Source organism: Aquarana catesbeiana, linkage group LG03 (assembly GCF_042186555.1).
Source record: "Aquarana catesbeiana isolate 2022-GZ linkage group LG03, ASM4218655v1, whole genome shotgun sequence".
Lineage (NCBI taxonomy): Eukaryota > Metazoa > Chordata > Amphibia > Anura > Ranidae > Aquarana > Aquarana catesbeiana.
Window position 1 is genome coordinate 600,933,435 of NC_133326.1, and position 24,070 is coordinate 600,957,504.

At 45.6% G+C, this 24,070-nt stretch overlaps 1 long non-coding RNA gene across 1 annotated transcript in view; it reads right to left on the minus strand.

Annotated features, from left to right (window-relative positions):
• LOC141134660 (uncharacterized) overlaps nt 1–23,765 on the minus strand; it is a 74,766-nt gene extending 51,001 nt beyond the window's left edge. Inside the window, exons 1-3 of the long non-coding RNA XR_012243263.1 lie at nt 23,653–23,765; nt 1,148–1,244; nt 581–766 (exon numbers count right to left, since the gene is read on the minus strand). This is a non-coding gene — a long non-coding RNA (uncharacterized lncRNA). The remainder of the gene's footprint in view (nt 1–580; nt 767–1,147; nt 1,245–23,652) is intronic.
• Between the last annotated feature and the right edge of the window lie 305 nt (nt 23,766–24,070).

A 24,070-nucleotide genomic window follows, 5' to 3' on the forward strand; every position in this document is an offset into this window, starting at 1 on the left:
CAATGGACGCGTTATAACTCTGCAGCGGGGGAAGAAAAGGCGTATACTTATTGGCACCAATCAAAGGGCCTTTGTTTGATTTCAAAGCAGCATCTTGTGCAGAAAATCGATACTCCAACTTTTTTTTTTCTCTTAGCCTATTAAAATGCTTTGTGTGGGACTAAAATGTTATGCACCTTGATTTACACTGCAGAGGAGAGAACGCAACATGCAAATTCTGCACAAAAGCCCTATTTGTATGTTACTTCAACCCTAACATTCTGAAAAAAGCCTTGTAAATCTCTGGAATAAAATGTGCTCTAAAGACATTTGGGGCATTGTGATACATTTCCTTCAGTAACTGGAGCTGCAGACGTTGTGTAATTAAGTTAAAGTTATATTAAAGGCTAATGTTTTTTTTAATTAAAATAAAAAAGATGTTATACATGCCTGCTTTGTGCAATGATAGAGAATGTCCCTTATCTCCTATTTATCGCCCCTCACCGGCATTGTCTGCAGCTTCTTCTTCCAAGTGCCCCCCCAGCAAGCTGGGTGCTAGGGGAACACCTGTACAGGCACACTAATGAGCCAGAGCACTTACCCCATCTATAGCAGGCAGCGCTTCACTCGGGCGACAGACGACGGGCATCACGGGCGGCTTCGGTTTCCCCTTCCTCTGCTCTCCTCCATGGGCATCTGATAGCTTCCGTCTCCTCCCTCCTCCTTGGTGGCCAATTGGAAAGCTTCTTCTTTCGGCCAATTGGGAAATAGGTCTCACACCCACTTCCTGATTGGATGGGAGGAGAATCAGTGTGAAAATAGAATAATTATTTGCTATTGTTACACAACTGGGTGGGCTCAGTTCACAGTGCCCTGCGACCCGAGCCCACCCTTTTTAGAAGCCTATTAGAGCCTGTGGTGCTAATCGCGTGCTTCAAAAAAACACACACCCCCATTGGAATTCATACATCCGGCATCCTGCATGGGGGCCGGATGCATGGATGAGGGGGCGGCACTCAGGTTCCCCTAATGGACGGGCCTCCCCTAGTGAGATGTGTTTAAGGATGGGGGGGAGCAGTTAGTAGGGTTTTTTACCCTAATGCTGGGATAGTATTAACATGGTTCTAAAGTCTTATTTTTTTGAAATAACAAATAAATTTATACTTACAGGCTCTGTAGAAATGCACAGAGCAGCCCCGAACCTCCTCTTCTGAAGTTCCCCAATGGTGCTCCTGGCTCCTCCTCTTCTTAAGGTTCTAAAGACACTTTAAATAAAAAACATTGGCGTTTAGGACCACTTTATATATGGCAAAAGGAGCTAACACAAAACTAAATAATGAAGAAATATGTGAGGTATACTGTATATCACATAGATGTGATAAGATGTTTTTACACTGGGGCTATGACAAGCACATTTGAAAAACAATATGAAAAATAATTACATTGAAAAAGTATTTTTTTTTTAAATCTAGCAGATAGACCTTTAGTGACAACCGTCTGCAGATCTAAGGCCTAAGTTGTGTTGCTGCAAAAATGCTCTAGACTGCCTTAAGCCCACCACACATTACAATACGATTGTACAATCTCCTTTAAAACTACCAACAATTATGTAGTACAAGGGCCTGCCTATTTGGACACAAATTGTTAGGATAATTTAGGCAGGTCCTCCTATTACATTAGTTTTGGTACAGCAAAAGTTGATTGTAAAAAACGTAGCACCCTCTTGAGTTCGGCAACCCGCCGATCATGATCTACCTGTTGATCGCGAGAAGCCAACAGGTAGTTCACGATCAGGTCTTTGCCGAGCCATTCTCCCAGTCTCTGCCGGCAACGTTCTCCCTTCACTTGCAGAGCTGAGTGAGATGGCAGAGGACACTGCTATGGGGGGGCAGAGGACACTGCTTTAGGGGGGCACAGAACACTACTGTTTGAGGGGGTCAGAGGACACTACCATGTGCGTGTGTGGGGAGGAAGGAGCAGAAGACACTACAGTGGGGGAAGTATAGTACCTGTGGCACCAAGTGCGGGGGGGGGATTATATGAAGGTGGCAGAGGACACCACTTTTAGGGTGGGTGGCAGGGCATACTACTGCGGGGGGGGGGATCCCTGATGTCTCAACTACTATCCACTGAAGCTATAGGAGCACAGGTTGTTCTCCATTAGCTTCTTTTCTGGCCACAGCAGCTGGGGAAAGTGACAGCCGGACCTGGAAGCAAAGTACAGTAATACCCATCAATCAAAGGAAATCAGTAAATTAACTCTCACTGGTCTCCCTTTTTCCACCCACAGACACCCACCATGTTGGTCTGGGCTCTGCAGGTGGGACAGTGAAGCCTGGGGTGCATAGTTGGGGCAGTTAGGTGGAAAGAGGGCAGTACCTTTAGCGGGCTGTGGAAGTGATCATTGCCTGCTCTATAAACGTAAACACGCTCCTGGCTGCTATATTAGTAAAATAGTAATTGTGTAAGGCCTAAAGTAGGACATCCTTTGCTCTGAATATAATTAGGCTTGATCTCTGCCGGGTTAGCCCCCCCATATCAAAATTTTTGAAAAAATCTTATGCAGTTTGTTAGATCTTTGTTAGATCAGGTTAGATCAACCGTTGTTTGCGTTAGATCTCACACAGAAGAAGCAATATTAACAGTTATTTGCTGGGGGGGGGGGCTAACCCATTATCAGCCCACCCTTATCAAAAAATTGACCAAACAGTTAGCTATTTTGGAAGCAATTTGTTAGATCCGGTAAGATCAAGTGGTTTTAACATTAGATCTCACATAATTAAAGACTTATTAAGTGATTAATGAGGGGGGGCTGGCCCCCCCTTATCAAATTTTCTGTCCAAAAATCATTCAGGCTAATAGATATTGATTAGACCTGGTAAGATCAAGTGTTTTTAATGTTAGATCACACATCATTTCAGAGATATTCCACATCAAAATAGAGATATTAGGTGGTACATATGGATGAGCTGGCCCCCCCTTGTCAAATTTTCTGGCCAAAAATCATTCAGGCTAATAGATATTAATTAGATCCGGTAAGATCAAGTGGTTTTAACATCATTTCAGGGATATTCCACATCAAAATAGAGATATTAGGTGGTACATATGGACGGGCTGGCCCCCCTTATCAAATTTTCTGGTCAAAAATCATTCAGGCTATAAGATATTCGTTATATCCGGTAAGATCAAGTGGTTTTAACGTTAGATCTCACATCATTTCAGATATTCCACATCAAAATAGAGAAATTAGGTGGTACATGTGGACGGGTTAGCCCCCCCACGTGCAATTTTCTGGCCAAAAATCATCTAGGCTAATAGATATTCCTTAGATCCAGAAAGATCAAGTGGTTTTAACGTTAGAGATATTAGGTGGTAGTACGTAAGGATGAGATTAGATCTCACATAATTAGAGACTTATTAAGTGATTAATGAGGGGGGCTGACCCCCTCTTATCAAATTTTCTGGCCAAAAAAAATCACCGGCTAATTGATATTCATTAGATCCGGTAAGATCAAGTGATTTTAATGTTTGATTATCCATAATTACAGGGATATTATGGATATTTGGTAACGATGCACGTATATCCATACTAGAAAAAGAGGGGGGAAGGTTGGGACTTTGAATGAGGTGCGCATGATGCAGCCCAATCCCACTCAAAGAGGTGCAAACATATGTATGTTTATTAAGGACCAATGATCAACATGGCATAAAAAAGCATTGCATACATTAAATATAAAAAAATCGCATATAGACAATAAAGCTATGTATATACAACCATAGGACATGGGTAGGTACAATTATGCATCTTAATCCCCCAAGCAAGATAAAAGTCATGTGAAGTAAAAAAACATCTGAAAATTGGTCAATGTGTGTTTGATGCATCAAAGGTAGGCCCGACGCTGCGTTTCATGAACTTCAATCCACTCCTCAGGAGCCAGATGCATCTAAATTCTATAAAAAATGTAAGAAAAGCAATATAGTTTCAGGGTCTAACAAGATCAGCAGAAAAGGGGGAAATTTGGGCATAATGGGCCATGCCAAAAAGGGTTACTCACATGATAGCCAAAACTGGGACTGTGCGACAAAACAAAGCCAGGGGTGAGCCATGGAGCCTGGCCTGGAAGCTGAGAGGGGGACCTCAACGAGGAACACCAGACTGCACACACCTGCAGTGGAGGGGACTTCTATAATGTAGGAAATATATAAAATGTATCTATGATGATACAAGTAACAAAAAACGAGATGATATAAGCTGCAGATATCACCAAGGTGAATGAAAAAAGCACCTGGAAGATTACCTTGAAAAATGCATGTGATGTTTGAAGCCACATAAATGGGAGAGGATCAAGGTTGCATGGTTTGTATCAGTACCATCTCTGAATACCATGAAGCAGGGAGTGAGATGCAGCCCCAGCATTGAACGTGAGCTCCCCCTCAGCGTCACGCAGGCACGACACAGTGGAGCAAAACCTCGGTAAACGCCAGAGAAGCTCACCACATGTCAGCCCAGCTGATATACCGGACGTCTGTGTGTGCGACGCCCCACCAAGGAGGTCACATGCACAGTGCCGGGGGCGTGGCGCCGATGCAAGGTGGAAAGATCCGCCCAGCCTCTCACCCCCAACCCTGTGAAGGGGAGGTAGGAGGGCGGACACCAGCATGCATCGCAGCTCCCGGGAGACAGGACATCTGCCCACCCACCGACAATGAGTCACACAGACCCAGTCTGGCCACAGGGAGTAAAAAAATATATAAAGTAGTAAAAGATCAAAGTATGTGAACTGTCAGTGCAAAGGACGTTCCATATCAAGCATGCTGAATTACGGCCGGACCCAGTAGGAATCCGCCATAAGAGAGCGATGGGCTACAATCATGAGCACCTCCATCTGCGATGCATGCTGGTGTCCGCCCTCCTACCTCCCCTCCACAGGGTTGGGGGTGAGTGGCTGGGCGGATCTTTCCACCTTGCATCGGCGCCACGCCCCCGGCACTGTGCATGTGACCTCCTTGGTTGGGCGTCACACACACAGACGTCCGGTATATCAGCTGGGCTGACATGTGGTGAGCTTCTCTGGCGTTCGCCGAGATTTTGCTCCACTGTGTCGTGCCTGCGTGACGCTGAGGGGGAGCTGACGTTCAATGCTGGGGCTGCATCTCACTCCCTGCTTCATGGTATTCAGAGTTGGTACTGATACAACCCATGCAACCTTGATCCTCTCCCATTTATGTGGTTTCAAACATCACATGCATTTTTCAAGGTAATCTTCCAGGTGCTTTTTTCAATCACCTTGGTGATATCTGCAGCTTATATCATCTCGTTTTTTGTTACTTGTATCATCATAGATACATTTTATATATTTCCTACATTATAGAAGTCCCCTCCACTGCAGGGTGTTGGTGTGTGCGGTCCGGTGTTCCTCGTTGAGGTCCCCCTCTCAGCTCCCGGGCCAGGCTCCAGAGGAGCGTGGATACAAACCACTGAACAGGCCAGGGCCACCACTTCCTCCATGCTCCCTGACAAGCTGGTGGGACCTTCTCCTGTTGTTCCCATCCAAGTAAAGGGAGTCTACACCAAGGCCCTTCTGGATACTGGAGCTTAAGTGACTCTTCTCTACAGAGACTTCTATGACAGGCACCTCAAGCACCTGCCTTTGCAGAAGTTGGAAGAGCTACAGATATGGGGCATTGTGACTCAGAACTTCCCCTATGATAGCTATCTACCGGTCAAGCCGACCTTCGATCCCTCCATGGCTGGGAAAGCCGAGACTTTTGAAACTCAGGCAGTGGTCTGTCCTCACCCCCACCAGGGGTCAGTAAGAGTTCTCTCATCATAGAGACCAATACTGATCTTGTCAGAAGGCTGTTGACACCTCTTGTTCTGGAGCCGGGCACTTCAACTACAAGTTTGCACCCCATGCTGAGACAAGCCTACCAGCACCTGGTACAAAAACAGAAGGGAAAGATCTGGCGCTTGGACCAGTGTGAGAAGGTGTTACAGCCGGGTAAAGTGGCCTATTTACGAGCATCTGTCAAGCTAAATTGGAAGCAAGCAGGCCCTTTCATTGTCCTTGAATCAGATGGACAGAGAGAAGACATAGGAGTGGAGATAATTCCCAAGGTGGTTTCAACCAAAGGGTTGCAAAGAAGTCATGGGAAGATCTTGGTTAGTGTCCGCAACATAACAGCTTCGCCAGTGAAGATACCGGCTCAGATGTTGCTGGGACAAGTGAATCTGGCCACCCCAGTCCCGCCGTCTGATTTGGTGAGGGGAGCAAAGGATGGGATCTCTGTGGAGGAGCTCTATCTGAAAAATATTCCCTTTTGCCTGAATGGAAAGAAAGGGCCAAGACTCAGCTACTGAGATGGCAGGCTGCATTCTCCAAGAGTGAATTTGATGTGGGGTGTACAAAAAGTGCCCAATACCAGATCCATCTCTTCGAGTGCATAAGCCGTTCAGGAAAAGAGTTTGATGGATTCCTTTAGGGGACTTGGAGGATCTGCATGAACAACTGGCAGAGTTGAAGAGGGCAGGTATCATCCGAGTCCCAGAGTCTATACGCTTCCCCAATAGTGGTGGTACAGAAGAAGAATGGGTCACTGAGGCTGGGTATTGACTACTGGACGCTGAACTTAAGGACCATTCCCGACCAATATACCACCCCAAGGATAGAAGATGCCTTGCAGAGCCTGTCAGGAGCGAAGTGGTTCAGCATGCTGGATTTGAAGAGTGGGTATTACCAAATCCCCATGCACCCTGAGGATCGGGAGAAGACCATTTTCATTACCACGCAGGGGATCTTTGGATTTGACCGTATGCATCAAGGCCTGTCTGGTGCCCCAGCCACCTTCCAAAGGCTAATGGAGAAGACCGTGGGTGACATGAAACTGATCGAGGTGTTGGTGTACTTAGACGACATCATCGTTTTCAGCAAGACCCTGGAAGAGCACGAAAGGTTTCTGCAGAAGGTCCTTAAGAGACTCCATGGTGAGAGGGTTGAAGCTGTCTCTGGAAAAGTGCTAGTTTTATCAACCCTCGGTCAACTATCTTGGTCACATTGTGTCTGCTGATGAAGTGGCCACTGACCTCCGGGCCGAGGCCTACCAACGTGACTGAGCTTAGGTCATTTCTGGGATTCTGCTCTTATTACAAAAGATTTGTCAAGGGATTCGCTAAGACGCTGACCCTGATCTGGCGAAGCCTGTCAGACCAGCTGGAGGGCCCAGAAAACCCAGAGAGTCCATTCAGGAACAATTGACTCTGAAGTGTGAAGAGGTTTTAGGCAGCTTAAGTGAAGCCTAACAACCGCTCCAGTTGTGGCCTATGAAGATCCAACCAGGCCATACGAGCTACACTTTTAAGCCAGTCGAGATGGGTTAGGTGGGGTGCTATATCAAGAACATGACTGCCATCTACGGCCTGTTGCCTACGTGAGTCGGAACTTGGCCCCCACCGAGAAGAACTATCCCATGCACAAACAAGAGTTCCTGGCCTTGAAGTGGGTGGATAAGCTGAGGGATTACCTGTATGGAGTGGAGTTCGTGATCAAGACCGACAACAATGCTCTCACCTACATCCTCACTACCACCAAGTTGGACGCCACGGGTCACAGATGGTTGGCTGCTCTATCAGGGTTTATTTTCAGCCTGAAGTATCGACCGGGGTCAGGAAACAAGACGCTGATGCTTTGTCAAGAAAGCCCCATTGTTCCAGAGACCCTCCAGAAGAATAGGCCCAACTGACACCTGAAGGGTACGAGCCTTATGTCAAGGAGCAGAACATCCACCTGGAGTAGGATCCAGGACCGAAGAGGTTGGAGTGTCAGCCGTAGGTGTCCCCAGATGTTATTGCAATGTCACCCAAGTCGGGGATGAAGCTCTGCCCAAGCTGTCAAAGACCTGTGGAGGGACCAGTTAGAGGACCCTCCCTGTAGCTTGGCATTCAAGGCCTTGGAGAGCCAATGCCCTGACAGAACAAAAGCAGCACTGGAGCAAGCATATAGTGGCTATTGTGCATGCTTATAATAGCACCGCCAAGCACAAGTTGGCTAACTGCTGAAAGTCGCAGCCCTATGTCGTTTGCAAGCATCTGCCCAGACACCCAGTATATCAAATCCGGCCAGAGGGAAGCACAGGCCTGCTGAAGACTTAGCATCACAATCATCTGTTGCCTCTGTCAGAAGCAGTTCATGTGCCACCACAGCCAGATTTACAGTTCACACCCACGGCCTCTCAAAGATCCCAGCCAGTGATTAGATCTCACTCTGTACCCCTTGCTGAAGATGAAAACAGCAAGGATGAAGAGAAAGATTGTCTGTGGCCATCTCAAATGCCAGGGCCTGCCACCCGCCCCCCCTTTCTTCTCCTCCCAAGGTGACTGAGGTGACTTTCAGGCCAGAGGCTCCTGAGTTTGTACCACAAAGTCCACCTTTTGAAGAGTTGGAAGACCCTCCTTCATTGAGGAAGCTGAAGCTGATATGCAGGAAGAAGAAGAGACCAGTGTTCCTGTAACCCCCAAACCTAAAGAACAGAGAGAGCGAAGGGTTATTCACCCACCCAAAAGACTAATATATGATACTTTGGGTGAAAGCTCTGAGGAGGTCGTTCTCATTGCAAAAAGGACTCTTGAAGAAACTGACCCTTCCACTGCAGATTTGGTGGTGGACAATCCCAATTCACTGTCAGGGCTGGGCTCAGCCCTTCCTTCTCTGAGCTGGCCACTCAGCTGTCGGATAATTGCCAGCTCCTATCTCTCCACAGTTACTCAGCTGTTACATAAGCCGTCCAGTCCAGAGGATCTCTGATTTCGCCTTGGTCAACATCACAGAAGCAATCTCCTGTGATCCTGTTCAAGACTTGCTTTGCTGACATCCCTTCTGGCTCCAGATCCAGCTTGCTGTTCCACTACATTGATCCCTGACTTCTGGCTTGGCTGACTATCCGTTCTGGTTACTGAACTTTTGCTATGTTTTGACTATGTTTGTTCTTTTTACTTTTATTATTAAACATGTGTGATTTAAATGTACTTCTGTCTCGGCCTGATTTCTTGGTTTCTGACACTCAGATCCTGGCACATCTAGCTGGGCCATTCCAGTTAACCTCCCCTCCTATGCTAATTGTTGGGATGTTCCTCTGCCAGGGTTTTATGCAGTTGTAAATTGTATGGTTTCCTGTGCACACTAACCTGTTTTTTTTTCCGTGTGTATATCAAAAGCATGTAACAGGTCATAGACAGTTTACCTCCTTTGGTGGACCAAACGTTCTTTGGTGGGGGGAGTGTGTAGTGGGGGCTACTCTATTACCCATGGTCCCGCACCTCCCGCCATTCCTGCCAGCGACCGTCATTCCTGAATAGACACTAACACAGGCACTCACTGAGGGAGAGCACACCTGTCAGTCCCTGTGGGGGATTTCTCTCCCTCCCTCTCCTCTTCCTGTGTCCCTATTGGCAGGGACCACGGCCCACAATACAGCCCTATTGATTTCTACAGGGGGTGGAACTACCAAGCCCAGCCTGCTTTGCAAGAAGGGGGGGCTAGCTAAAGACTTAAGCTTGTTGGTCTGAGGAGAGATCACCATGAGGCAGGGAGGTGAACGGAGGTGTGAGGAGAGACTACAGGCACCCGCTGAAGAACCATGCAAAGAAGGTTCCAGAGACCATCCAGAGACGGTTGAAGATGGATGTACCTTCTGTACCACCTAATATCTCTATTTTTTATGAAATATCTCTGAAATGATGTGAGATCTAACGTTAAAACCACTTCATCTTACTAGATCTAACGAATATCTATTAGCCTGAATAATTTTTGACCAGAAAATTTGATAAGGGGGGCCAGCCCGTCCATATGTACCACCTAATATCTCTATTTTGATGTGGAATATCTCTGAAACGATGTGTGATCTAACGTTAAAAACACTTGATCATACCAGATCTAACGAAAATCTATTAGCCTGAATGATTTTTGGCCAGAAAATTTGATAAAGGGGGGCCAGCCCCCCTCATTAATCACTTAATAAGTCTCTAATTATGTGAGATCTAACGTTAAAACCACTTGATCTTACCGGATCTAACGAATATCTATTAGCCTGAATGATTTTTGACCAGAAAATTTGATAAGGGGGGGGCCAGCCCGTCCATATGTACCACCTAATATCTCTATTTTGATGTGGAATATCTCTGAAATGATGTGAGATCTAACGTTAAAACCACTTGATCTTACCGGATCTAACGAATATCTATTAGCCTGAATGATTTTTGGCCCGAAAATTTGATAAGGGGGACCAGCCCGTCCATATGTATCACCTAATATCTCTATTTTGATGTGGAATATCCCTGAAATGATGTGTGATCTAATGTTAAAAACACTTGATCTTACCAGATCTAACGAATATCTATTAGCCTGAATGATTTTTGGCCAGAAAATTTGATAAGGGGGGCCAGCCCGTCCATATGTACCACCTAATATCTCTATTTTGATGTGGAATATCGCTGAAATGATGTGAGATCTAACGTTAAAACCACTTGATCTTACCGGATCTAACGAATATCTATTAGCCTGAATGATTTTTGGCCAGAAAATTTGATAAGGGGGGCCAGCCCCCCCCCTCATTAATCACTTACTAAGTCTCTAATTATGTGAGATCTAACGTTAAAACCACTTGATCTTACCGGATCTAACTAATATCTATTAGCCTGAATGATTTTTGGCCAGAAAATTTGATAAGGGGGGCCAGCCCGTCCATATGTACCACCTAATATCTCTATTTTGATGTGGAATATCTCTGAAATGATGTGTGATCTAACGTTAAAAACACTTGATCTTACCGGATCTAACGAATATCTATTAGCCTGAATGATTTTTGGACAGAAAATTTGATAAGGGGGGGCCAGCACCCCCTCATTAATCACTTAATAAGTCTCCAATTATGTGAGATCTAACGTTAAAACCACTTGATCTTACCGGATCTAACAAATTGCTTCCAAAATAGCTGTTTGGTCAATTTTTTGATAAGGGGGGGCTGATGACGGGTTAGCCCCCCAGCAAATAACTGTTAATATTGCTTCTTCTGTGTGAGATCTAACGCAAACAACGGTTGATCTAACCTGATCTAACAAAGATCTAACAAACTGCATAAGATTTTTTCAGAAATTTTGATATGGGGGGGGGGGCTAACCCGGCAGAGGTTTAGGCTTGTGCTGCTCCTGAAATGTGGAGACTGAGGGATCTGAAATACCTAACTTTTTTTATGTCAGTGCCTTTGGACTTTAAAGTATGATATTTTTTTATTCTACTGTCAATATTTTGTTCTGTGAAACCATCAGTGCTGGAATGTTTAGGATCTGAGGCCAATATCGATTTATCTGTCATTGGCCCACAATAGGATGCACCATTAAGGAATGTCTGAGAGTCTGAAAGGTTTTGTTCTCTTGGAAGTCACATCTGTCATTTTTTTCCTTGCAGCTAACATGAAAGAAATGGGTATCTGGACATAAAACCTGATCCCAGTCAGTTTGCTTTGCCTTTTTACATGTATTTTGAACCTTCAATTTGAGTGATGAAACCTGATCTGTTCCTAGTAACTGTATATCCCAATGACCTGGGGTGTTCTCAGCAGCAGATGATAGTTGTTTCAGCCCTCGATGTGCTATCAGAAGACTGTGCTGATTTAAATATTGTATTAGACTATAAATGCTTTGTTGTGTTATAATCATTTCTTTTCAGCAATGTGCCCTTTGTTTATGACATAAAAGTATCTTTGCTGATCTCCAAGATACCATTATGTACTAAGGAGGCCAGTGGTGTCCTCACGGCCTGATGTGTCATTGCAAGCATTTTAGGCAAGTGTGGAAAAGTTGTGATACTTTAAAACAAACCCTCATTCATCTCTGAATCTTTAGGCATTGTGGAGAAAATGGTTTCAATGTTGACAACAGAGACAATAAAATCTTAGAACGGTAGGTCACAACTTAGAAGTCTTTGCTGGGATCTTTGAGGATATTTGAGAATGAATTACTTCATTAAAATACAAGCAACTAAAGAAGTACGTGATGGCTGGTTTAAAAAGCCCTTTAACTGTTTGTTACGAATAGAGCTCATTCACACCAGCATGGGGTGTGCTGGGAGACACAGTGCCAAAGCATCAACCCTTTGCTCTTTACAGAACTTTATTGAAATGTTAGGAGTGTGTCAGGGTTGGGCTCAGCCCTTCCTTCTCTGAGCTGGCCGCTCAGCTGTCGGCTAATTGCCAGCTCCTATCTCTCCACAGTGGCTCACCTGTTGATGATATCCTGATCATCAGTCCTGCCTACTTAAGCCGTCCAGCTCAGATGATCTGTGCATTAGCCTTGTCACATCTCTAGAGACACTCTCCTGTGTTCCTGTTAAAGACTTACTTGGCTGACATTCCTTCTGGCTCCTGATCCTGCTTGCTGTTCTACTACGCTCATCTCTGGCTCCCTGACGTTTTGACTTGTCTATCGGTTCCGGTTCCTGAACTCTGGCTATGTTTTGACTACGTTTACTCCGTTTGTCTTTTATTATTATTAAACAAGTGAGATTTAACTGTACTTCTGTCTCAGTCTGATTCATGGTTTCTGACAGTGTGACATTTCAAAACAGTTCTATTCTCTACGATGTCTTTGTTATTCACAGCCCACTGTGTGGAAAAAAAGTACTTTTCCATAGGAAACAAGGCATTTGGCACGTCTATGCGCTAGGGTTGCGGTGAAAATAGCTGCCAGCATAGCCCCAACGCATCTGGTGTGAAGAGGGTCTGAATAGCAGAGGCCATGTAGTACACTGGATTACAGCCTTACCTTCTGGAGAATGTTGGAGTTGGACTTCTCCCTAGCTCTGAGTGAGTCAGATCAGGGGAGTTGGGGAACATTTGTTAAAGGAAGCATGGGCAGGGGACTGAACTTTATACAACTAAGAAAAGATTACTAAGCTTCCTCCATGAAGAGTTTCCTTTATTATCTCCTTTATTATCAATTATGTTGAATTATGCTGGTTCACATTTCGAACAGAACAGAAAAGAATATGGATTCAATCTCTTCCTTGCCCACTAAGGTGGGTGGCTTATACCTGGGAAATCTTGTTCTCAGTGAGAGATAGTGATCCCCTTGTGAGTTGGGCCAGCCAGCATGTTGATAGAGATGGGTCTCCTGTCTGCACCATTTACTTAGTAGCAGGCCTTGAGTCCAAGTGGTTGGCCCTACCTTGAAGGGACCAGGTTGTCAACCACAGCAGATGGAACCCTGTTAGTTTTCTGTATCTAGCAGACCAAGAGTTCCCTGATAGGGCTGTAGGTCTAACAAGTAGCCAGCGCTTGGAATGAATATCTCTTAAGGGTTCTCAGCAGAGACGATATAGGTCCCCTAGTGTGGGAAATTACTTATCAATAGCTGCTGGGAGGAAGCTACAAACACAAAAAGTGTCAGCAGAATATTTTGAGATGATAATATAAGTGAACAATTGCTGTTTTCTGGGATATCATTATCTACTGCAGAAACCTAAGTTGCCTCCACTGTATCACTGTTATCTACTGGATTTTTAGGAATACACATATTTGAAATAAGCTCCAGGGGGACTCCAGTCTTCTGAAAATACAGTACAAAGACGGAAATTCCCTTTCCTGCCTTTGTTTGACTCTGTGAGATTTTGTGTTGTCATTTTTATTTGAATGGGTCAGGGTGAGAATAGAAATATGGAACTTTTAGCACAGGCAATATTGGTAACTTCTATGCTATTTTTTTCTTATCTCTCTCTGTTGTCTCCATAGAGGAATTCTTCTTCTTCTGTTTAGATTTATCCCAGTGAACAGAAATTTCTTGTGCTGTGACAGTATTTCTAGACAGGAGATAGGGTTTCCATTTGCTTTGTTGAAACTATGGTAATGGATTTTAATACCTTTGCTTTGTCCTTGGATTTCTGAGAACTTTCATTTCATTTACTGTGATGTGATCTAGTTTAGCCATAGGGGCCAAAACATTGAAGAAAATGTAATGTGTTCATTTTTCCAAGGACCATTCCAAGGCCTCAGACTGTTCCTAGGAGTATGCCAATACAAAAATGCTTGGTGACTGTGATTTTTCTCAATGGTTTCTTGTAGCATTGTGACATAAGATAACTAGTATGCAAGCACTGAAACAACACTGATGATGATGATGATGTTGGTGTTAATATCTCTTTTGTCTTCTTCCCTTGGCTCTGTTTACCACTGAGTTTGTACAGTATGTGTTATATCACAGGCTTTGCTAACTAGTGTCATACTGTTCACATATTTGCACTGCAGGAATGCATGCATTACGGAAATGTGTGTGTTGCGTGTTCTGATGCTGCAGTGCCATTAATTCATATTGGCAACCCAAAATACCATGCGCTATGGTGCACTGCCTTTAAAAAAAACAAAAAAAAACAAGGTACATACACCTTTTTTAGTGTGTTTTAGTGCACTAGGAAGCCCATTCAAATGAATGGGCTGCCCTAATGCATTGTATGTTAACTACTACAATATGACCCCATACAAATAAATTAAGGGTGCTGCTTCAGGCTCTAGTAGGTCCTTACATGCTGACAACCACTAGGAATGCAGGCAGGGAAAGAGCTCGTCTAAGCTCAATAGAAGTCAATGGGGAAGGAAAAGAAGTCCCAAGAGCCACACTCATAGCTCCCAACTGTGCCTGATTTTGAAGGACTGTCCCTGATTTGGAACAAAGTCCCCCTGTCCCTCTCTCCTACTCATTTGTCCCTCATTTTGCCCTGATCTATAAAGTTGTATATAAAATGCACTTGTAATCTTTTGAAAAGTGTTTCCAAGTGCTAAACCTTTGATCCAATTTCTAAATTACTGCATTTTTAAATTTCCAAAGCCAGTAAAGAGGAATAGAAGTGGTAAAAAAAAGCACTTGAGGGTATAACAAATATTTTTTTTGTAAAATTCTCCATCAGGGGGGCGTGGCAGGGGGTGTGTTCTATGCCTACATACTTTAGTTATTTAGGTGTTCCTTTTTCCATCTCAAAATGTTGGGAGGTATGGTCGCACATCACACCAAACCCTCATGTAAAGAGTGGAAGGAGCCTTAGCCTAGACTTTAAATATTAATCTTAACCACTTGCTTACTGAACACTTTTACCCCCTTCTTGCCCAGGCCAATTTTCAGCTTTCAACACTGTCGCACTTTGAAAGAAAATTGTGTGGTTATGCAGCACTGTACCCATATGAAATTTTTATATTTTTTTTCACACAAATAGAGATTTATTTTGGTGGTATTTAATCACCACTGTTTTTTTTTTTTTAATTAAACAAATGAAAAAAAGACCAACACTTTTTTTTTAAATGTGCGCTGCACTGATGGCCACTAATAGGCAGCACTGATGGGCACTGATGAGGCAGCACTGGTGGGCACTGATGAAGCTGCAATGATATGCGGCACTGGTGGGCACTGATGAAGCTGCAATGATATGCAGCACTGGTGGGCACTGATAGGCAGCACTGATGGGCACTAAAAGGCAGCACTGATTAGCACTGATTTACAGAACTGATGGGCACTAACTGGCATCACTGATGGGAACTGTTGGGGCTGTATTGATTATCAGGACACTGATGATCAGTGCCCTAATTATCAGTGCAAATGTTCCCTTTCATTCTAGCCAGTTACCGGCTCTCTCCTTTCCTTGCGCTGTGACAGTGCAAGGAAAGGAATGCCAATAACAAACAAGTGTATTTACATTGTGATCATCTGTGATTGGACACAGCTGATCACATGATAAAGAGCCACTGTGATTGGCTCTTTACCCCGATCTGTGATTAGCTGTGTCAGCAGGACACAGCGATCACAGAGCGCGCCCAGTCCGCATCGCAGCGAGCGTGCAGGGGGGTGTGATCACAGGAGGACAGCATATGACGCTCTCCCAGAATTGACCGACCATGCTATAGCTGTCATTTTGATATAGCGCCTCCGGCAAGTGGTTTATCTGGCCTTTAAAGAATACTTGGACTAAATGTAGAGATCAGCATCCCTAAAAAAACTGACTGAAAAACTGCTCTTTCCTATATTTTGCAAAATCTGTCACCTATCAGACTCCTGCGCTGGGCTACCTGTGGCACACTTTCACCTCTAGAACTGGCTCTCCTAATGTCATCTATCACCTCAACATCTTAACACGGTAACAGCCTGTCCATCTGTCACATAAAATAAACCTAGTGGAATTGAACTTAAAAAGTGAAGATTCATTGTGTTATAGAAAGCATTTAGAAATTGTAATTGTGCCTAAGCAGTACACCAAAAGATTTACCTTTTGTCCCTTCTGAAAAGAAGTGCACTTTATGGTATGTGAGTGGATCTAGGTACTCCTGCATATATCTGCAGTATGAAATTAAACGGTTCTTTGGTCACAGCATACACTTTCACTTTAAAGTACACTGCTTTTCAGAAGGGACAAAAAGTAAATCTTTTGGTAAAATTCTATTTGAATTTCAATTAGAATTTCATTTGAATTTTGTTTCGTTTTTCGGAGCATTCAGTAAACTTTGTTTATACTGTAATTCAGGAATTCGGATATATACAAATAACAAAAAATGTGTCCGAATATTTATTTGGAACTAAATGAACCGCACATGTCTACACAGGGAAAAAGAGTACAGAACAAGGCATGGTAATTCAGTAATAAAAGTAAAATCAGCAGCTAGGAGAACACAGGCAATACTGGTGACTAGTCTTTTGCCCTCTATCTTTCTTCTTTTGCTTGGCTTTCAGAGTTTTGTTCCTCTTTAACTGACTATAGGTAGGTATGCTGGCATCTAAAGACTATGGGCCCATTTACACCAGAGCACTGTGGTAACAAGAACTTTGCAAACTCAGTGTTTATGATGCAAAGAGTTCAAGTATTTGTACTTGGAAACATACTGAAGCTTCAAACCGATTGGTCTCAACCTGGCTGGCCTTTTAACTTTGTTTCTAATAAACTGATAAATTGTTACTTAGCTGGCTTAGGTGTATTGCTTACATGACTGGTGTATAGCTGATTTTTGTATGCTCCCCTTAACCAAAACCCATTCCACTACTTGCCTTACCTTACTTATTAAAATGATCACCACACACCTTCTGGATTAAATGGCCATCCGGCCCCTTTATTAACAAATAACAATTTTTATAAAAATAAACTCAATTTAAATATATATAACCATATATATATATATATATATATATATATATATATATATATATATATATATATACACACACACAGTAGGGACGGAAAGTATTCAGACCCCCTTAAATTTTTCACTCTTTGTTATATTGCAGCCATTTGCTAAAATCATTTAAGTTCAATTTTTTTCCTCATTAATGTACACACAGCACCCCATGTTGACAGAAAAACACAGAATTGTTGACATTTTTGCAGATTTATTAAAAAAGAAAAACTGAAATATCACATGGTCCTAAGTATTCAGACCCTTTGCTGTGACACTCATATATTTAACTCAGATGCTGTCCATTTCTTCTGATCATCCTTGAGATGGTTCTACACCTTCATTTGAGTCCAGCTATGTTTGATTATACTGATTGGACTTGATTAGGAAAGCCACAGACCTTACAGCTCACAGTGCATGTCAGAGCAGATGAGAATCATGAGGTCAAAGGAACTGCCTGAAGAGCTCAGAGACAAAATTGTGGTAAGGCACAGATCTGGCCAAGGTTACAAAAAATTTCTGCTGCACTTATGTTCCTAAGAGCACAGTGACCTCCATAATCCTTAAATGGAAGACGTTTGGGACGACTAGAACCCTTCCTAGAGCTGGCCGTCCGGCCAAACTGAGCTATCGGGGGAGAAGAGCCTTGGTGAGAGAGGTAAAGAAGAACCCAAAGATCACTGTGGCTGAGCTCCAGAGATGCAGTCGGGAGATGGGAGAAAGTTGTAGAAAGTCAACCATCACTGCAGCCCTCCACCAGTCGGGGCTTTATGGCAGAGTGGCCCAACGGAAGCCTCTCCTCAGTGCAAGACACATGAAAGCCTGCATGGAGTTTTCTAAAAAACACCTGAAGGACTCCAAGATGGTGAGAAATAAGATTCTCTTGTCTGATGAGACCAAGATAGACATTTTTGGCCTTAATTCTAAGCAGTATGTGTGGAGAAAACCAGGCACTGCTCATCACCTGTCCAATACAGTCCCAACAGTGAAACATGGTGGTGGCAGCATCATGCTGTGGGGGTGTTTTTCAGCTGCAGGGACAGGACAACTGGTTGCAATCGAGGGAAAGATGAATGCAGCCAAGTACAGGTATCCTGGACAAAAACTTTATCCAGAGTGCTCAGGACCTCAGACTGGGCCGAAGGTTTACCTTCCAACAAGACAATGACCCTAAGCACACAGCTAAAATAACAAAGGAGTGGCTTCACAACAACCCCGTGACTGTTTTTGAATGGCCCAGCCAGAGCCCTGACTTAAACCCAATTGAGCATCTCTGGAGAGACCTAAAAATGGCTGTCCACCAATGTTTACCATCCAACCTGACAGAACTGGAGAGGATCTGCAAGGAGGAATGGCAGAGGATCCCCAAATCCAGGTGTGAAAAACTTGTTGCATCTTTCCCAAAAAGACTCATGGCTGTATTCGTTCAAAAGGGTGCTTCTACTAAATACCGAGCAAAGGGTCTGAATACTTAGAACCATGTGATATTTCAGTTTTTCCTTTTTAATAAATCTGCAAAAATGTCAACAATTCTGTGTTTTTCTGTCAATATGGGGTGCTGTGTGTACATTAATGAGGAAAAAAAAGAACTTAAATGATTTTAGCAAATGGCTGCAATATAACAAAGAGTGAAAAATTTAAGGGGGTCTGAATATATATATATATACATATATATATATATAAAACACTTATAATAAACCTCAACTTTTTTAAACTCCTGCTCTGTCTGAGGTTCGTGAAGGAAGGTATATCTACAGCATCGGCTGCATCACCATCACCACAGTATCCTTGGCTCCTAGCCATGATCCCACTAGCACAGGGACGAACCATTGCCACCTTCATACCACTGCAGCCCGATGACCGGTAGCCCATTATTGCCAGCTAGGGAGGGTACCATACCGAGATAAGTCAACCCTCCCCACACCATATCATGTTTAGCTTCCACCATTCCAACCTACACGAACCAGAGACCCATGTCACAGACTCCCACCGGTGACCACCTCACGTATGGGAGGCCCACCACAGCCGACAGGCCTGCTGTAGCCCATCCTGGAGCCCCAGGAACCACATGTCAATCCCGAAGGCTGACAAATGTACCCCATCGGCCCTTAAGTACAGACCAATGTCCTGTTCCAACTTGAAATGGCGGACCACCAATCCACCAATGCAAACCACAAATTTGGCCACAGCCTTGTTAACCTTTATCCTGGTCTTGTTGATTTGCTCAACAGACCGGGCACCCCTCCAAGTTGCCCTGCCAATCATATCTGACCACACCACCACTGTCTCCGGAAATGCTAATCTTAAACGTAAGAAATCCCATTTAACATCCCGAATAAGATACCTCAAGGACCTGATACTTAAATCATTACCCCCTACGTGCAACAACAGCACATCCGGGGGCCTATCCAGCCTAGCGTACCGCTGCACTTCAGGAAGGACGCGGGCCCACAGCATGGACGCGGGCCCACAGCATGCCCGGAATCCCAATCCACCGCACCCAAGCTTCCTCCCTTGCCTTCCTTCCCGTCTGACCAAGGCCCTTGTAGAGAGAGAGTATCACCACTCCAGGTGGGTCAGATCAAAGTAAGAGGCATCTCCTTCAGTCTAGAAGTCCAGGTGCTGCCAATGCTGTAGCAGTTAGACATCAAAGAAATCCTGGACAGCCGCACTCCAAAAATATTTGCCTTTATTCAATAAAGTGTCATCCAAAATACAGGTCACAGCAAAGTGGAACAAAGCTTACGCGTTTCGAACTACACAGAGTGCTTAGTCATAGCTGAGGATGACACTTTATTGAATAAAGGCAAATATTTTTGGAGTACGGCTGTCCAGGATTTCTTTGATGTCTAACTGACCAAGGCCCTACTTGCTCCCCAATAGACGTATGAGTGCCCCTTGATCCATATCAGGCACACCGGGCCTGAAAGACAGAAAGACACAAAGGGAAACATAAACACACACACACCAATCTTCATTCATACCACCCATTTATTAACATACCACACCACATAAAGACATTACAAACAACACCAGACAGGACCCATCTACCCAGGCTCCACCCCCAGACCCTTCCCCACAACCCTTCAAAGTAAATGAGGGCGAACATAGAGTTGGAATTGTTGAGATTCCCAGCGACCAATCCGTTGCAAGATCTGGTCACTGACACCCCACCTTGCCGCCTCCGTAGCTGCCCCAATCCTAATTGAATGAGATGAGTAGTCGCAAGGGGAGAAACCCCCTGCCACTAAACACTTCCTGAACACGGACACAAATTGATATCGCGAAAACCGCGAAACCACTGTCATGTACCAGAAGAGAAACCCACCGGAAGGCCGTATTCCTAGCCACTCCCGGATAAACCTTACCGGGCATAACTCCAGCCCAGTCACCGCACCCAACACCACCTTAGCCCCTTTACCTAACTGATCAGTTTTTGATCTAGGGATGACCAACATAATCGAATCGTCCGCTACTGATACATCTGACAGTGCCAGACCCCCAACCACCGACTTCGAGGGGCTCACCAATTCACCCACCCTCAAGGTCCCAAAAAAGGCCAACATGAAAGCTGTCCTGAACAGCTGTGATTCAAATGAAGAAAAACAAACCTGGGGCAGTTTACTCACCAGGTTAGTTAACATCCCCAACGACACTGGCCTCCTGGAATCCGGATTACTTCGCCCCCGTCAGTAACACCTCAAAGCCTTCCGCACTATAAACGCCTTCGTGACATCCTCCACCCCATTCAGCTGGAACATGAACGCAAGGCCCGATACCTTCCTATTAACCGCGGCAACCGACACCCCTTCTGCGCAATTCTTACCCAGCAAATACAGAAGTACCTGAAGCCTTTCCTCTTAGTTGGAACAACCGCCGACATCACTCACCAACTCCAGCCATTCCTGCCATACCCGCTCATACCCTTGCCACGTAGTGTCCGCTACCGAGCGCCACACCAAAGCCATCACGGTATCAAGACGAGTTCCCACATGTGCCTGGGGCACGGGACTCCCAGCCACTCCGCTCCCAGTGCCAATTGACGGAACCTCTCCCACTGTAAATGAGAAAGCGCATCAGCCACCTCATTCTCCACCCCCGGGATGTGTACAGCAGACACACAAATATTCAATCGTAAACATATTAACACCAGATGTCGCAGCAGGCACACTGCTGGCAAAGAAGAAGCCGACAGGGAATTGATGGCCTGTACCACACCTAAGTTATCGCAATGAAAACAAACTCTCCGGTTGGTGAATTCCGTGCCCCACAGTTCCACCGCAAGCACTATTGGAAACAACTCCAACAGCATGAGGTTACGCACTAGCGCCGACCCCGCCAACTCCACCAGCCACCGGTCCACGCACCATTTCCCGTTGAAATAAGCAGCATAGCCTACCGACCCCGCCGCATCCGTGAACAACTCCAGCTCAGCCACCTGAACCGCCAGCCCCTACCAAAAAGACCTATCATTATACTTGTCTAAGAAGGAATCCCAAACCTGCAGATCCGCCCGATGCTCCTGACTTAACCGAATGAAATGATGTGGCGCCTTGACTCCCACAGTCGCGGCTGCCAGGTGCCTACAAAAGACCCTCCCCATTGGCATAATTTTACACACAAAGTTCAGTTTTCCCAGTAAGGACTGCAGCTCCTTCAGCTGAACCTTATACCACCTAGCCACCGTAGCCACAGTCGATCGAAGATCCTCCAGCTTATCACTAGGTAACCTGCACTCCATCAGTGTAGTATCAATTATGATACCCAAAAACTTCAGGACTGTGGTTGGGCCCTCCGTTTTTTCTCTAGCCAGGGGAACCCCAAAAACTGTACTCGTACTCACCTGCAAAGACAACGCCACCGTCACAGGAACCCCATCCTTTGACGACTCCACTGTTAATGGCGACGGCCCTGTCACCACCGCAGTAGCCGGCGGAACCGCCACCACCGCCTGTGGAGGCGTGGGCACCACCACTTCCGGCGATAGCGAAACCGCCATGCCAGACAATGGTGGCGGAGGTGACCCCACCACTGGGAGGACACCAGGCAGCGCCGTAGCACCCCCGGCCCACCCCCCCACTGTCCATGCTGCAACTGGGGAGAGCAGAGCCCCAGGCGTGGTTGTTCCAGGACCCCTAAACCCTAAGAGCACAGCCAGCAAATGCTGTACAAGCATGTCACCAGCGCCCATGCCCTGGAAGCCCGCTTGCAGCACTCCCATAGTCCCCACAGGCCCAGCTCCTGCAGCCAAAACAGGCCCAGCCCCCACAAACATCCCAGCGGGGGATCTAACTGGACCCCCCCACCAATAACCCAGAAGGGGAACTAACAAGGGGAGGGTGGGACACAGACATAACAGGCACATTGACAATAATAGACAGAGACTTACCAGGCTGCCCAGGGGAAACCGACCGACCAGCCGCTGATCCGGATCCCTGCAGATGTCCCAAACTGGCGCCACGCCAGGCCCATCCGATCCGGAATCTGACAGTTCACCTTCCGTTCGTTGGTCCTCCTGTCCACCAGGGGACGCTGAGTATGTAGAAGGTCCCAGTCGCACGTCCGTGATGTCATCGGCCCGCGACTTCTGTGCACTGCGGCCGACTCCTGCATTTCTCCCTTGTTGAGCACGCTGCCGGCTGGCAGGCGCAAGTCCGCCACCGACGCCGACTCCATGGGAAACTCTGCTTCCCCCAGCAATGGCCGCAGCCGCTTGGGGGGAGGAGCCAGCGCCAGTAAATGCAAGTTGTCCATGCCGAGCGCCGCCAGACACAAGGGAATGCCCTGCCTTGTGCGCCGCTCTGTCCTGATCCCTTGTAGAAGGAGGCGGATGGAGGGGGATGCTCACCCACGATGGGGATTCCTCCCAGCAGCAGCAGCCATTCCTGGGCGCTGGAGGGTCCGAATTTGGGCTCCTGGATTGGCGGGTCACCCGAGGGGTCTCATCCGGTCTAAAACGCGCAGGAGGCCGAGACCTCCTTGCGCGCTGTTAAGGGGGCTGGTGGAGCTGAGCCCTGCCATGACCCCTGTAGCAACACCGTGAGCTGAGAATTCAGCCACTGCCTGCCGTGCACCTCTGCGGCTGTCCTAAGCTGTTCTATAAGGCCGTCAAAGGTCTCCATGCTGACAGTAAAAAACCTTACCTATACCTCTCACTGCCTCTGCTGCCCCATGAATGACTAACCCCCTCCCCTCTGCAGGGTCAAAATTAACTTTACATTCCTCCCCCTGACCAATCCAAAAACTCCCCTTCTCCTTTCTCCTGAACACTTCCCATGTCAACATCCTGTGCACCCACTACAGCTGTCTCCAGTCATGTTCACCCTCCACCTAAGGTCCTCTTTTCATTCCAGGCTTGTTCTGTAGTGTGTTAATAATCCTGCTGTTGCTATACAGCAATGGAAATGTCTTTGCAAACCTGATTTCAGCTTCACTGGTAGGAACAAAAATTTCACTTTATTACAGCAAGCATTTCCTCACCTCAATAATTTTGTTTATGTGATGGCTTGGATGAAGGTCCACAAACAGACTAGGTTTCAAAGACAATCCCCTGGCATGTGGGGCTGCAGAAGCATCTGCTTCACTTTCAGCTGGAAAACAAAAGCTGACCTTATGTCATACATACAGACGGCAGGTTAATAGCTTTTCAAGACAGCATGTGAAAGGCGTATATTAGTAAAACACAATGTGCTGACATAAAAAAGACAAGCATGCACCTACCTGAAAATAATTTAATATTGTTAGGCGACTTAGAAAAACAATCTAGATTTAACATGGATATCTAAATAATTATATTCAAAGGTTATTGGGGATTTTATAAATTTGCTCTAACATAGTTGCCAACTGTCACGAATTTCCCGGGACATTCCCGGGATTCAGACCCTTTTCCCGGTTTTCG